This window comes from Panulirus ornatus, chromosome 19 (assembly GCF_036320965.1).
Source record: "Panulirus ornatus isolate Po-2019 chromosome 19, ASM3632096v1, whole genome shotgun sequence".
In the NCBI taxonomy this organism is placed as follows: domain Eukaryota; kingdom Metazoa; phylum Arthropoda; class Malacostraca; order Decapoda; family Palinuridae; genus Panulirus; species Panulirus ornatus.
In genome coordinates, this window is record NC_092242.1 from 2,256,624 (window position 1) to 2,273,621 (window position 16,998).

Sequence of the window (16,998 nt, forward strand, 5' to 3'; positions counted from 1 at the left end):
CGGTACGCCCCTTATGCATGGCAGTATGACCCTTAGCACGACGGTATGATATCGCAACCATGACCTAACTCCATCATCTCTATGGATAGTTCCGTCGTCCTCATGGGTCGTACCGTCGTGCTCCGTCGTACTCAAGGCTCGTACTGTTATGCTTAAGCGTCGTACAGTCGTGTGGAAAGAAGGAAACACGACGATAGCATATACTGCTGTGTTGTGGTAAAGCTCTTTCAAGTATTGGAAACTTAATACTGTATGATTATATTGTTTGTTTCTCCAGTGTAAAACAGTGGAGTATATAATCAACTTATATTTTCTAACACACTTAAGAAGATTATGTTCTCCAGTTTGTGTGTGTGTGTGTGTGTGTGTGTGTGTGTGATTTCATATTGGAAATACCTATTTGTATGCATAAAGTCAGTCTGTTAACATGCAACATATTCAAGACTCAAAATCAACATCAGAACTTCTGTATGGAGAAAATACATGAATACAATGTTCTAAGAACAATGATGCTGCATTGTAGACCTGGGTAAGTAGCAAATCATGATTCATGTATGTTATGGAAGACAAAAAACAAGCTTCCAGAAGTGATATGAATATCCTCAGGCAGATGTAAAGATCCTATGTCGTGGGGTTTGATCCCTCTCTCGTTGCACGGAGAAGCCTCCTCTTCCTTCCTCTTGCTAACGATGCCTTGTCAGTTAAGATGGCCGACATCTTTTGGATCGAGGCCAAACGAGCAAATTTGTTATCACGTCTTGGGCTGACAATCTCAGGCTGCTACCCTGTGCTTAAGGTAAGGGGGCATGTGAGAGTGGTAATGAAAAATAGCGTCTCAACGGGCGTGATGGAACAGAGGATGACGAATGTATGGTGTAAATAGATAATAGTGAAAAAATGAGGAAGAGGAAAGGCTGGTTGAATGGTTGGCTGAACGATGGGGAGAGAAATAATGGTAGGGGAAAAATAAAGCAAAGATATGATTGAGGAGATTTAGCAAGATAAGAAGTGTGAGGACAGGGGAGTGACAGTACTGAGGAGAAGTTTTGTAAGGGAGATATGAATTGTGCACGGGTAGATTTAATGGTATGGGAAGGCCAAGGGGAGAAGAGAAATTCTATCGTATAATGATTTTCTATCAATTATAAAGAAAAGACCACCAGACCGCCACCACGACGTTCCCCAGCAGTAACCAACGCCATGCGAGAAGACAAACCAATAAGAACCAAATTGCACAAATCCAAATGACACTGTCACATCCTCATCAAAACAACACCAGCATTGATCTCTTCTTCATCTAAGACGACGTCTTTTGTCTAATCCACCGTTCAACCGTTCCTGCTCTGAGGCCATTCAGGCAAGGGACCAGGCACATAAGGCTTAGAAAAACTCTCCTTCCTTCCACTCCCATTCACCATCATCACAGTCCGTAATCGTTGTAAGCACGTTATCCACCAGGAAAGCGTTCCTTTATTCAAAGGAATTGTGATAACCTCTCCTCTTCATCCACCCACTGCTCTTCCTGGTCTTTAGCGAAGGCGTCACTAACACAAAACGACTACACAAGATCATCTTGTCACCAATAATCACACAAACAGAATGCAGCGCAAAAGCCACACAAGTACTGTTTAATGCACAGCACCACCACAAACACTATCAAACATCACTTAATATACATGAGAGAGAGAGAGAGAGAGAGAGAGAGAGAGAGAGAGAGAGAGAGAGAGAGAGAGAGAGAGAGAGAGAGAGAGAAATCTACTTTTGTGTGTGTGGAGACGTCTGTCTGTCTGTACCAATCCATGCATATGGTCAAAACTGAAAAAGTACAATTTGTAAAGTTATTTGAATTCCTTTGATACAACCCTTTTTTAGTAGTGTTTAAATTGCTATAGCATACATACTTTGACACGTCTCAAAACTTAAACACAGACGTGCTGTAGCGCAAAATCTAAAAGGCTTAATAAGTGTAAGTCTGTTCAGAAGACTTAGAAAAGTGTTCTAAAATATCGCAAATAAGACTACTATAGCCATTTATAGATCGAATGAAATAAACAAGTTCTTGCAAAGAATATAAATATCCAATAAATATACCATAAGAACGCCCCCTCATAGGGAGATACGCAAAATTTGATTCACAAAAGAAGAGAGAAAAACACATTCCAGGTTCATCTCCATATGAAACGTCTCCTTGACTTTGTTCGGGAAAAATATCGTCATCGATAAATCTGGGGACAATCGTACACTAGTCCTGATGTCTTGATGTTTGGCTTAATGGTCGTGAGCAACTCTGCCAGCATCTCGTCCGGCACAAGGTTAACATATCAACTGATCAGTATTAACATATCACTGATCACCGATTCATATACAACCATCATTTCCTTATCATGTCCCAAGAAGAGGTTTGGATATCTTTTTTTCATAGCTATGTGCATGGTGGCTCACTGATTTACATTTTATGATCATGCTTATGAAATGCCTTTAAAGAAATCAATGACATCACAATACTTCAGATATTTCTCTTTTAAAGTCGTCAAGGCCTTCTGCACTGGGCGACATAATTCCATATATAATTACATACATTTGCATAATCAGACAAGGGATCTTTCCACATTCATGTGGGTGTAGAGAACGGAGCTAGAGGACATAGGATGTCTATAATATATTCTGCATATCCCCTCGTGTCACAGTAAATAAGTATATGAAATATACTTGGAAAGTTTATATGCTTTACGTTATCCTTGTTTGTATTTACCTACGAGTCGTGCGCTCGTGGGGCCCCAGCTCTGAACTTTCTTCGATTTCTTAAAACTCTCTATATTTCTGTTGGCTGTCCACACTCACTGTGTGGGTCCGGTTCAGTAGCTGCTGCAACCGGACGCCACATTTCAACAATCCGGTCGATAAGTCCGGTTCAACAGCTGCTACAACCGGACGCCACATTTCAACAATCCGGTCGATAAGTCCGGTTCAACAGCTGCTACAACCGGACGCTCCTTATCTGAGGAATCCCGAAGCCGGACACCCTGGCCTTCCCGAGGACATGTGACAAATAAGAGATCATTAGAAAGGTGGACATGGGGGCCTGTGGCAGGCGGACACATTTGGCCTTAGTTATGTACCACGGATCAGTGGCCAGGGCCGGGGACACGGGGGCCAAAGAGGGTCCCTTGGCCATATTTCTCCCGACCGGGGCTCGAGGGTGATCCTGAAGGGGGACTTCGACATTGATGAAGGGAGAGGGACAGGGAGATGGAGGAGGGAGAGGAGGATAGATGGATGGGTGGGACGGACAGGGAGGACCAGAAGGCAGGTATCCCTGGTAATCAAGCGGTGGTCGCAAGGTGAGAAAGATGTCCAGGGTGACAGAGGAGTGGAATGGCGTATTGAGCTGTGTGTGGTAATAGCAGTGCTACTGGTGGTAACGACGGTACTGTGGGTGCTAACATCAGTGCTACAAGTAGTCATAGTAGTGCTATGGGTGTAACAGCAATGCTAAACATAGTAACAGTAGTGCTGTGAGTAGCAGCAGCAGTTGTGTGGATGGTAAAAGCAGTGCTGCTAGAGGTAACAGCAGCGCTGTTGTCTGTTGGATTGGACTAAGCAGAGGAGAGCGGGAAAAACCGAGCGGGTGGAGTGGACGTCTGGGGAGTGACGTGAACGCAGGGGTGGACTGGTAAGGACTTGAAAAATGGAGAGATGAAAGCTTGGTATTGACGTCATAAAGGGAGTTGTGAATGGTCGGGGTAGCGTCATGAATATCGAGCTGGATGGTCAGGTAATGTACGAAGGTGTGGGTCACTGGGGAGGACATCAACTCTATACGAGAGCAAGGAAACTCAGAGCCCCTGTCTAGTATCCAGTGCCCGGTACCACTGGTTAGCAATCCTTCACACAGACGTTTTGCGAACGTGCTGACGCAGAGATCATTTCTGGTGAATGTCCTCTCACATGAGCTCCCAACTCGGGAAGACATCCTACATGGATCATGACTCGAGACAGCGCTCTGATCACAGCAGCGTCCTTATTAGGAACTAGGCACGTGAGATATGATCTTCCTGGGTGTAATCAAGAGAAGCTCAGGTACTTATACTCTGGAAAACTTCTATAAGAGGAATGTAATCATTTTGTCATGTTCAAAGATTCTTTTTAATTCTTTTCTCGACAGGATAGCCATAGTTAACGAGGAAGGTAATGTGATCCTCATCTTCCCAGTAGGCGGTTGCTGTCAAATGAATCAGTGTGCTATAAAAAGTCGGACTCAGAAACTCATAGATTAAGCCATTTCCTCAAACGGTGGCTTTTCACTCTCCATCTTACTCAAGAAATTATGCCATAACTCTTTACAATTTACATATATATGTGTAGTTTTGTACTCACTCCTCCATTTCCATAAAATGTTATATTACGTCACCAAGTGCACCCAATTGCGTAATTCGTTTCTTTAATGTTGATGGTTCAAAATAATCTTGTGACGTTAGGCAACCTTCTTCACATTTCAGAAGCAAATTCTTGTGCTGAAAATATTTCACTGTCAAGTCGACCATCAGGAAAAAGTCCAACCAACAGTGATTTACATAATTTCAATTCACATAGTCGTCCCATACAAAAAGAAATACATATATGAATATTTTAAGAAGGCTGTCTGGGATTGTAAGACCTACGATGATATGGATCAAGTAAATGTTTTAAGTAAACCAGGGAGATGTGCTGTATGTGTGGTGTGTTACTGAGGTGTGCACGTATATCACCACAAGTGATATAAGAGAAACGTTGCTACTTTGTTGTGGATGTAGCTTGGTGACCACGCTCACATCTTGGCTTGATGCAAGACATTAAACACTGTGGACAGCTAGTATCATACCAAGAAAAAATATATACAATGTTCGATGATTCTGTAGGAAGGTAATATTTCATTTGAATCAAACAACCTTCAATGTTATAAAGTCAATAAATGGCAGTTCAAGCGAACAAGTTAATGACTTTAGGTTCAGATCATTTCATTGGCTGTGACAGAAACATCTGGGACCTTTAGAAGGGCGGTGGGTTCCAGAGATCAGACCACCCCGTCCCCCAGACCATCACCAAGGCCTTCCCAGGTGCTCTGGTCCAGCCAGTGATTACTTCTCTTTCTTTGCGAGTCGAATCTGGTTGGCAGAGTCTGATGAGACCGTCCCCCCCTCCCGTATAGTTCTGAGGTTCCTTGTCTTTTGATTTACAACGTCATCGTCTGTGGGACGGTCAGTCTTGTACAAAGTCTTTGTCTAGTTTTTCTCTTCCGTATTTTTCTTTGATTCAACGTAAACATCAAAGATATGCAAAGAATCATTGCTTAATATCAAAAATTCACCAGTAAAGCAACGACTATCTACTGTCCAGTGATAAGTGATACACACACACACACACACGAACCATGATTCAGACATTGATTTTCTGTGTTCAGTTTCGTATTGCATCATTTATCACACGTCATGTCATAAAGTATTATTAGTTGGGTTAACCATGCGAAGTGCTGGAGTTTATTACCGGTAATGACCCTGTTGATAATAACCGACTGCGATTCCAAAATGTTAGTAGCCATTTATTTGCGAATTATTGCAAAATTATCACACGTTGAATCGGGCAGAAACTGCCTCCATTTTGTAATGGTTTAGTCTATTTCAATGAAATAAAGTAAATCAGTAAAATTTCACTAAAGAAACTGCGACATACAGTTTTCTGCAAGTCTTCAAAAGAAAATTCGATCCATGTGTAATTTTCTTGTTACATATTAATTGGTGTTCAGCGAATATCTGTCTCGTGTTTCTTTAACAAGACTTGTTTTTTTCTTATCTAGGCGGTGGTCTGTGCTTACTAGTGCCAAACTATCAACCATTAAAAGGAATATTTATACACAGTCAGAGTTACGAGTGTCTACCGTGTAGGTAGCAAAGACCATCCCACACAATAATGTTGGTCGTGTTCCTCCTCCTTGACGTCAGACGTCCAGGATTCTTCTCAGCGACGCCTGACGTCAGTGTAAAGAATGAACATGATCAACACTACACTGCAGCGTGGGTTATGATCAACACTGCACTGCAGCGTGGGTTATGATCAACACTGCAGCGTGGGTTATGATCAGCGCTGCACTGCAGCGTGGGTTATGATCAACACTGCACCGCAGCTCAGGTTATGATCAACACTGCACTGCAGCGTGGGTTATGATTTTCTCACTGAATGTCCAATTCCCAGCAAGAGTTTTGATCCTGAGGTACATTCGCTGTTGGATAGGAATATATTCATTATGTCATACCCAACTCCCGAGCCATTCTCGCCTGAACCTACACATGAGGGTATATCTTAACGAATGACCTCAAGCAGTAAACTATGCTTATAGTCTATATTAATAAAGTAATGTAGTATCTTACGTAGGCAGAAAAGGCTTTTCACCTGAGCTGCGACCCAGAAAATAATAAGCAGTCCAGCTCCCGACTCTGGCCGGCTTTCAAGGCCTCTGTTGTGGAGGTGGGTGAAAGGCGACGTGGCATTAGTTGGGTCGTCATTCATGGAACTGCACACCCCATTGACCTCCCCATTGTGGCTTGGCCAAATGACTAACTGATCTCCAACCAGCACCCAAGATAGACCCGAGGCCCTCTTGGCCCTATGGTTCCACATCCTTTCATAATCGTCTCCGTGGTATAACGGAGATGCTATGGAAAGATGTTTATATCCTGCAGATACTATGGCAACCAAGACGACTGGAAAACTTGACTTAACTGTTCTCACACACACACACACACACACACACACACACACACACACACACACACACACACGCATGGTTGACCATAACACTGGACAAACTGGTATAGATGGCCGCATGGCTAGTCACATTATCACACCAACAACCTCGACAATATTGTAGCCACAGATTTTTTCAGAATGATATCTATAACTTTCATAGAATTCTTAAAAGAATTGACGAAACATTTCTTCCTCCACGTCTCTCTCTCTCTCTCTCTCTCTCTCTCTCTCTCTCTCTCTCTCTCTCTCTCTCTCTCTCTCTCTCTCTCTCTCTGTTTATTAATTTCATCCAGTCTCGTGGGCTGATCAGGATTCTGGAAATGCGATTAATTATTGGAAATTCACATGCTTCCTTGTAGCCCGGCACTATTACATCAACAGATTATATCTTAATTAGAAACCTTACTTTATACCTACAAATATATATATATATATATATATATATATATATATATATATATATATATATATATATATATATATATATATATATATATATATATATATATATCACTTAATGCCCGCAACACCAAGGATTCGAGCAGCTACCATTTGCATAAGATCTGGGTACACTAATTACTAGAATACACACATACATTCATAGAGAAACAATGGATTATGAAAGAATTCTTCCAGTTTTCTTCAGGATACAGCAAGAAGTGTTTATGTTATATGAAACAAGACTTTTTTTATATGCTACCAAAAAAGATGAACATCTAGATATTGAATAATTTAATTCTCTGAAAAATAATAGAAATCAACGTTAGCTTAACTTAAGCACAGATGGTCATTAAATCTAAATGTAATATTCCTGTGCACAGTTATCTATCTAATAATGTTCTCCTTGGAGAGTGGTAAAGTAGATATAGATGAAATGACCGTACTTATCTGTCCAGGGGCTGCCTTCATCTGTTCACCAGCTATGACTTCACTCTAATTTGTTCAACTCTCTCTTCTTATTACTCTTTCCTTCTTATCCTATCCATTGTCATATCCACTGATCTACGCCTGCCTTACTACCTCTTTCCCTCCCGTGTTCTGCAGTGCTTTAGATTTTTGTCTTCATTAGTAAACATGAGAGCTCTAATTACCTTCATTACTGTGTCGCAAACAGCACTGACTACCTTAATGACTTCAGTACATGCATCATAATCATACACTACTCTGCATCGGGTTTGAGAAACCATTTCAAAGCAATTTAGAATCTTTCTCTTCCTGCAAATTTTTCCATTATCAGACGACTCAGTCCTTCCGAGGGGGACAAAAAGCGACCAGCTTTGCGTTAGAGAGACTTTTGCAAACTATCTCTCCATAAGTCTCACTCCAGACACTCACACAACGGGTATATCAACAGACTCACACTGGTAAACACAGCTTTTTCTTTTCTATTTAAGAAATGCATTGAAGAAACTCAATGTTTTGTATGAAGATGATGCTGGTGAATTCTTGGCCACTACAAAGAGAATCGCCAAATGGCTATTCAGCATCATCTCTCGTAGACTTCCATTTTCCTGTTAACATGATCTATCATGGAAGCCTCTGCCCAAACTTTGTCTTGGTAGAATTTCAGATTAGATAATCATACAAACCTGGCATTTCTTGTCCTTAGATTATGTACCCAGACAATACTCTTGCTTTCCATTCCCATCTTCTGTATGTTGCTCAGGTAGATGACACAAGTCATATAAACAGTTTACTAGTGCTCATGTGGCCAACATAATGATGTTCTTCCCACTCTATATTCCCGATCTCAATGACAACTTTCGATTTTTTTGTATATATGAAGGTCAGACTCACTCACTCTCTCATTTGTTCGGTTAATGGAAACATTCAGACTCTCCTGGCGTGTCTTGAATTCACGTACATGCGTGAAAAAGGTTGACGCAAAAGCACGCAAACATCAAAGTCTCTTGAATAGTGCTCCTGTGATACCGACGGTCCATGAAGCGTACCTGAATGGATATCAGAAGAAATACAAACTTGTGCTGTACAATATCATATCTCAAGCTTGTCTTTTAAAGAGACAGACCCCAAAATCATGTACAAATCAAGTCTATCGATCCTCGAATCTCCTTACTATATAGACTTTACTATAAGCTTTCTCATCACCCTTGATTAAAAACTCGAATTGATAACTACATCATAATTCTTCTCTGTTATAATACTGGCTCTCATGTATATGGTTAGTCGTTAGTCTTCATTATTGCCTACCATATGGCCTGGGGATCAGGACGAGGCAAGTCGTCTAATGTTCTGTGACCAGCATCCCAAGTTCACGACCTTCCATTACTTCAAGGTGGCGCCAGAGGTCGTGCTAGGGGATGAACTTCTTCCAGTTTTCCCTCTAAAGTGACGGAAGTGATGTGGGCTCCACCAGCCCTCCCTGAAGTGCAGGGTTCGCCTGAGATAACTGTGTGGGTCGTTCAGTACTCCCTCCTGTATCTCATTCATGAATTAGAAACTGTCCACAACACACGCATGAAACTACCCAGTCTAGTCAACAAGAAAATGTATCCATTTATTAATCTTTAATTTCATTTTCATCTCCATCATCAAACATCTTAGTCATTTCTTGGTTTGATGTGTTACCTTATCATTGTCCTTCTTGACCTAAGGTTCTCCACTAATGTTGACAGATGTTTGACGTTTGCATTATCTGTCTTCTGTCTGGCCACCGATGGCATTACCCAGGGATCAGGATTACTCCTTAAAATACCATTCTAGATACTTTTTTCATGAAATTCCATGATGTTCTTATCTGCTTCTTCGTGAATTATATTGTTTTTTCACTGTGACCTTCTGATTTTATCCTGTGTCATCTACAGAACACCTGACGATATGTTCATCCGTTTGTGTGTCAGTGTTTGATGTTATAACTATTGAAACTTCTACAGTTCCTTGTGGTACCCCAGGGAAAAATATCCTCCTCTTCTGACACGGTTCCATTTACTACCATTTTGAACTATGTTAGTTAAAACCTTTGCCTATTTTCCAATTTTCCTTTTAATACTTTCCTTTGTGCGTTTCTCTAATAACACTGTTGTTTACTTTGTCGCATGTTTTGCAAAGGCGAGAAAGATGTTTATTTTCGTTCTTTTAACCGTGTTTTATGTTTGTATTTGTAGTGAAATAAGAGCCGAGGGTGTGTACTTTTACCTGAAAAATCCTAGTTAGCCTTCGTATTTCTGATCATGGTTGAATAAGTGTTGCAGTCTACGTGTTTGTTTTCTCTCTTTCATCGACTATTATTAATGAGATGGCGAGCAACCTGTTCTTACACTGCGAGAGAGAAAGAGACACTAAGACCCAAGTCCACCCATGTGCTCCAACGATGAAATTTCATCTTCGGTGGTCGGAGAAGCCATACCTCCTAATACCTATGTTTATCCCGTCGAGCTCCGTAGCAGCCAAGGTAAACTCGACATACGGGTCACGTCTGGGGCAGCAAACGCTGGTCATAAACACAAGTCATTCTTCACCATAAACATTTGGGACCTGCCCTCACCTGGCACAGATAACATGCTAAGTTAACCACTTGAGCAAGACGCTTCGACTCGAGCACGACGGTACGATCCTTCTGCACGACAGCACGATCCCTCAGCACGACGGTACGATCCTTCAGCACGACGGCACGATCCCTCAGCACGACGGTACGATCCCTCTGCACGACGGTACGATCCCTCAGCACGACGGCACGATCCCTCAGCACGACGGTACGATCCTTCTGCACGACAGGCACGATCCCTCAGCACGACGGCACGATCCCTGGACATGGCCTTTGATCTGACCCTTGAAGGTCAGGTCCGAGGCTGTGCCGTTGTGTTGAAGGGTCGTACTCTCTTGCATAAGGAGTTAAGACTCGTTATTTCTCGAAGTTATCATTACCATATTCACTTTATCACAGGAGAGGCTTTCATCTGTCTATTATGGTAGACTATATGAAGAGATATGACGTCTAATTTGTTTCCATATCTACAGCAGGTCCTTGTGAAGATTTATATACCTGTTCATCAACTTCCTCTGACCTAGACAGTCTTCTGATAAGGTCCTTCTTAACATCAGGATTCATTTAACTGTTATGTAGTTGTGTTTATTTTCGCTTAATTACTTATACGATGTAATGTTCTCTAAGTATTATTCTAAGAACTTAATGAGATATGGATGGATGCATTAATGAGATATGGATGGATGCATTAATGAGATATGGATGGATGCATTAATGAGATATGGATGGATGCATTAATGAGATATGGATGGATGCATTTTATTGAATTTCTCAGAATTTCTACGATTCCTGAATGGAAGAGTCAAGGGCAAGCGAAGTAAATGAATCCTTGCTCCATAAACGACTGGACACCCCAGTTCCCCTGTACCAAAGGATGTTCACTCCTCCACAAGCGACGGGACACACCAGCTCCCTGACCTCACACTAAACTTCCAAGCACAGAGCACAGCCTAACCCGCGGGACAGCCATCAGCTGTGCATTAAACACGTAACATAAACCCACGTGAACACCAACAACCTACTACACTGGCGATTATTAACACTAAAGATAAATGATTCCATAAACACAAAAAGACTCAAAGAACAATAAATGAATTACGCCAGTCGTCATTGTTCACGCCACCAGAAAGCAGAACACGAATGGTGAGGTATGAGCCCAGAATGACTGACTGATGCCAAGCAAAGATCCTCAAGCCCCACGCACGCGCTGGTCCGTCCAGTACACGTTCTTCACCCTAACCCTCCCTCTGCTATCCACACACCAGTCTGGTCCAATCTGTCCCTGCTGGTCAGACCCCTACCCCCCCACTCAAGTGTATCCCCCTCACCCCCAAAGATTACCACTGCCACTCACTCCACACACCTAACAAACTACACGCACCCTACACACCCCACCACCGTATCTCCAACATGTGCCCTTTACGTGAACAAAGATTCATGCATCTGCCCCACATCCAGCTCTCCACTGCAGGCATATTTTGCGACAATTTGGTGTGGTGTAACAGGAGGAAAGTCGCTGGTCGTGTATTTGGCAAAATAGGACATACAAAATGTACGCCAGCAATGCAAAGCCCCAGATTCTCTCTCTCTCTCTCTCCCTCTCTTTCCCCTCTCTCTCTCTCTCTCTCTCTCTCTCTCTCTCTCTCTCTCTCTCTCTCTCTCTCTCTCTCTCTCTATTTCATCTGACTTATCTCTTCTGTCGCCATGGACACTCACAAAACTGATCTTTAAAAAAGCGAAAAAGATTTTCAAAGAATGATACACTGCCCACTAGTCTCTTGCATGTTGGTCATTAAAGGAGAATAAGGGGTAGGAATCCTCCACTCCTGCATTACCACTTTCCAAAATCAGGAACTGAGCAAGGAGCTAAAAAGGGATTTTTCCTTGATGGTTCAGTCGTCTGTCCCTGACTAACTCGATAAAGCGAGAAATACCGAACAGGTATCAAGAAAAAACCTTAATACTGCAGTCTTCATTATTTAGCCGCATTCATGCGAACAACAACGAGAGTGCAAAGCATTAGTTCGTAGGTAGTGGGTGGAGGTTGACCTCTGTCCACAAAGGGTCACAGCTCAGCTCCCAAACGGGTCACTATGGGAACAGAATAATTCAATGTGTGTCACCGGAAACCCTCAGCGACAGTCAGGATCGCTGGCAACAGAGGCTTGAAACCAAAGTGAAATTCAGCAATAGTGAAATTCCTGGATGACTTTTGAACTCTCTCTCTCTCTCTCTCTCTCTCTCTCTCTCTCTCTCTCTCTCTCTCTCTCTCTCTCTCTCTCTCTCTCTCTCCACACACGCACACACACCAAACCAATGTCATTAGGCGCCAGAAACACCTAACATAATCCTTGCCGTTGGAGCCAGACCTCCAGCCATTGCCAAACATCCTTCTGATCTTAGGTCCTAACTAATAACAATATTGCAGGCCCAGTCCTTACACAGGGTCCCACCAATAACAGCGTCCCTGGGGAAATCAGCAGCAGTGTACAGTATACAGTATATCTCTGTCGATAATCTGCTCCTCAACTTCGATTGGCAGCAAAGCACCTCATCGTAACCAATACGAGTCTGGATCTTGTGGAATGATTTACATTACATGTGATGTATTCCCGACTCAATGATTGGCATGAGGACGCTCAGGAATTCACTACAGCTGTTATTTAAAGCGAATGATTGGCGTTGGAAAAGAAGGGATATTTAGGGTATACTACACTACAGCATGATGGTGTTTAATGAAACATCATTCATCATCCAGTCTGGTGTTAAGTGGGAGGTCGTGCTAGTTTACTTACCGTACAAGACGCAGGATGTTTGATTTGTTTCCTCAATGTCAGGGGTCGCATTTGTTTCTCTCTCTCTCCCTCTCTCTCTCTCATGACCAAACCTACGTCTTAGGGAACGTGTTATGCAGACGCCATAAAATCTTCTGGACTTACCCTTCTTGTCACGAGATGTGACGTGCGTCTATCCCCGACGACCTCCACATGTCTGGAGGTCAACCTTGGTACCCTGGTGGGTGGGTGGGTGGGTCCTCATCCCATGTCTGCTTCCGTTCCCTCCCTGCCGGAGGAACTGGCCACAGTCTGAGAGTCGTTGTTCACGGTCGGTATGAAACTGAAAGCAAATTGAAAGAATGAGCAATAATGAAAAAAAGTTCAGTACGTATAATGAAATAGGAGAAGGATCAGAGATAATCACACTTGTTATGGAATGATAAAGTTGAAGAACAGATCATGAAAATGGTGAAATACGAATGAGAAACAGACGGAAACATATACAGAAAGTGTAAATGGAAATATTTTGAGATCTGAAATGAAAACCCTCCGGGAGTATTTGAAAGATTTATGGAACAGATATGCTGAGGGAAAGAGACGGCCTAATACCTGTGACGGCTTACGGAACAGAGAGGAAAGGGCATCTAACAGAGGGAATCACTACGAGGAGAATACAAGCGAAACTCAAAGGGAATATATATATATATATATATATATATATATATATATATATATAGAGAGAGAGAGAGAGAGAGAGAGAGAGAGAGAGAGAGAGAGAGAGAGAGAGAGAGAGACAGAGACAGAGACAGAGAGAGAGAGAGAGAGAGAGAGAGAGAGAGAGAGAGAGAGAGAGAGAGAGAGAGAGAGTGAGTGAGTAACTGTGCGTGAGGTGACAGTCGATATAAAGTATAAATGAAATATTATAACTAGTTTCATTCAAGACAATGCATGAGGGAACACGGATGTGTTTGTGTGGGTATGTATACGTTTGAGTTTACTTTAGCGTGTATGTTTGTAGGTACATACGTATGTGTTTGCTAGTGTGCTATGCGTTTGCATCTAGTTCATACATGTTTATAAAACTAGCAAGTAATAAATAAAGTAATTCCAGTACAACTCAGGGACTTTGAGACTTTATTGCTCTTAAAATCTTTAATCGACCAATAGCGTGTCGATCATCGGACACTCTGCCTGAGAAATGATATAGTCTTGACCCTAAGTCTGCCACCCTGCAAACCGACAACACAGCTGCAGCAAACACAGTCGAGAGTCAAAGGTTAACTTACATTTGTCAGAGTCTCACACACGACGTAGACGTCTGCCCTCCTAACACTGACTGGATACTGTCATGCAGGTCTTTGTTAGTCGACTCTCTTGATTGCCTCGGAAATTGTTGCCCGGCAAGTTTTCCTTTACTCTCTTTCCTCTATTCCGTCTCGTCCCTCCAACCTTCACTCCTTCAATCCCTCCAACCCCTTCAACTCCACTTTCAGCCTCTCTAACCTTCGTATTTCTTTCAGTAGATTTCCAGGACCATTAAACTGTCAAATGCATTTTCTTATCTGGTTTTACTTTGTATTCTTGCCACATCATCCCTTGCTTGCATTATTCTAAACTCTCTTTCCCTCCTTCTTACGTTTAATCCCATTTATTGTCTTCAGTGTGGTTTTCTTCCTTCGTTAAGTTTTGTGTTTCTCCTCAGTGGCCTCGTGGACAACTGCTTAAACATTCAGTCAAGTGTTGGCTTCCCTCCTACGCATTTGTTTGTGTGTGAGAGAGAGAGAGAGAGAGAGAGAGAGAGAGAGAGAGAGAGAGAGAGACTTCCACACCTACTGATAGACTCTTAAGCCTCCTCCCCATGAACACCTGGCTAACTATGCATCCAGGCAACAAGCATTCCTTCCAAGTGATTTGAGTCTCCTTTTCCAGATGTTTACTTCCAGTCCACTGATTCTGAACAGTCCAGACGGAGATGGAACCTCTTAATGATTCAAAAAATTGCACAAATTTGCTGTGGTTACCGGAAAACCTTGTTAATCCAGCATGTCTAGTTTCATGTTGTCGCTATCTACTTTTTCTACCTATCTATCGATAGATGAAGTGCTCTCTCACGTTATGTAGCAGGAGACTTTACTTAGAATCCCCCACACATGTTTTCCTGGCGATATCATCCATGAATGTTCCTCTTTTTGCAGTATTGACGTCGTTTTCAAGAGACTTTAAACTTTGACAAAATGATAAAGTTCAGAATTTATCGACGTCATCTTTTAAATGTTAGAAGAAAAAAGTCCCATGGATGTATTCCTGAAATACTGCACAACACGAAGGATGAGCGGGACAACGGCTGGTGAGGAGACCGACGCGCGCCGCGTGTTGGTCAGGCTTTGTGGCTCAGGCAATCAACGTCCGGTCGACGCTATATGGTCCAGCGAAGAGCCGGAGGTAAACAAGAGGATCATAAATTGAAGACAAATGACCGGAAATTAAAGAGATGAGACGGGTCAAGCTTGCCGTGGGTAGACAGGCCGATTATCACCAAAAGCCACCTCCACACAAGGATCATTTTCCCTCGATCTTGCGCATCTGGCCTCCAGAGGGAGGTTGAACTGGACCAACTACTATTAGGCACAAACACCAAAAGTCCAGCTTGTCGGTGTGGTTCCCCTGAGGCCGTCGCTGGAACGAAAGTTTTATCAGATAATAAAGATTTGGCAGCCAATTAGATCTAATGAGGACATATATCTTCCCTCTCTTTACACACACACACACACACACACACACACACACACAGAACAAGACCATTGTTTATCATCAACTAACAACACTGCTCACAACCTCTACGCTCTACGTTGGCTGCTTACTCCGTGCCTTCGATGCCACCTGAAGCCTAGAAGTACTTCCCACTTTAATAAACATTCTTGGCTTTAAAAGAACTACAATGCTTGAAGAAGTCGTGGGTCAGGGTTGCCATGGCTGCAAGAGCTTGTGAATGGAAGACGTGGAGGAACCGTCGGCTCAAATACTTCAAGAATGCAGAGGCGGGAGGTGGACGTGACTGACGCACCACTAGGGACCCAGGTCATTGTCAGGCAGTGTTTCAAATGTGCTGGTCCTCGCATCACTTCAATGATGATTTGCAGAATTCTGGATGGTTCATCGAAATCGTCTCCTACTGCGGTATTTGCTGGAGTGTTTGCATCTTCCTTCTCCCCAGGAACCTAAACCACCGTCAGGCAGGCTCTGGTAGGGACCCAGACCACAGGCAGGACATTATCAGGCAGTGATATAGAGCCAGATAACCATCAGGCACTACTAAGGATCCAGACAAAAGACAATCGTTAGGAGCTGCTAGGAACCCAGACCGTCGTCAGGCAATGCTAAGGACCCAGAACATATATTCAAAACGTGCACACATGAATACATCCTCTTTTGATTCGTCCGCAGACATTGATGACGGCAACTTTCTCAGGAGTAACAAGAGAAACAGGTTCTTAAGGAACTTGCTCACTAAACCGTATTGATTGACGAGTTTTGATGGTCACATGTGTGGAAATCAAGTCTCTAACTTCTCTTGTTTTGTAACCGAATTTCACTTAATGAATAGAATATCATATGCATAAGATCATTGACATTACGCGCTGAATTTCACTATATGAATAGATTATAAGATCATTGACATTACGCAACGTCTTTAATGTACAGAGTGCTCCCCTGTCATACACGATGCTCATGATCTTTGCTTCACAGAGATGTGAAGACCGAGTCATACAAAAATATCTGATGCAGTGCTGAAATACAGTACCCATGCGCGTCGAGACTAAACCATTAACATATGACACACACACACGGGAAACAGATGACTCGAGAATACAGATGGAACAGAAATGGCGTTCTTCATGGTAAAACTCCCCTTCTTTTATAGATACAAGTTAT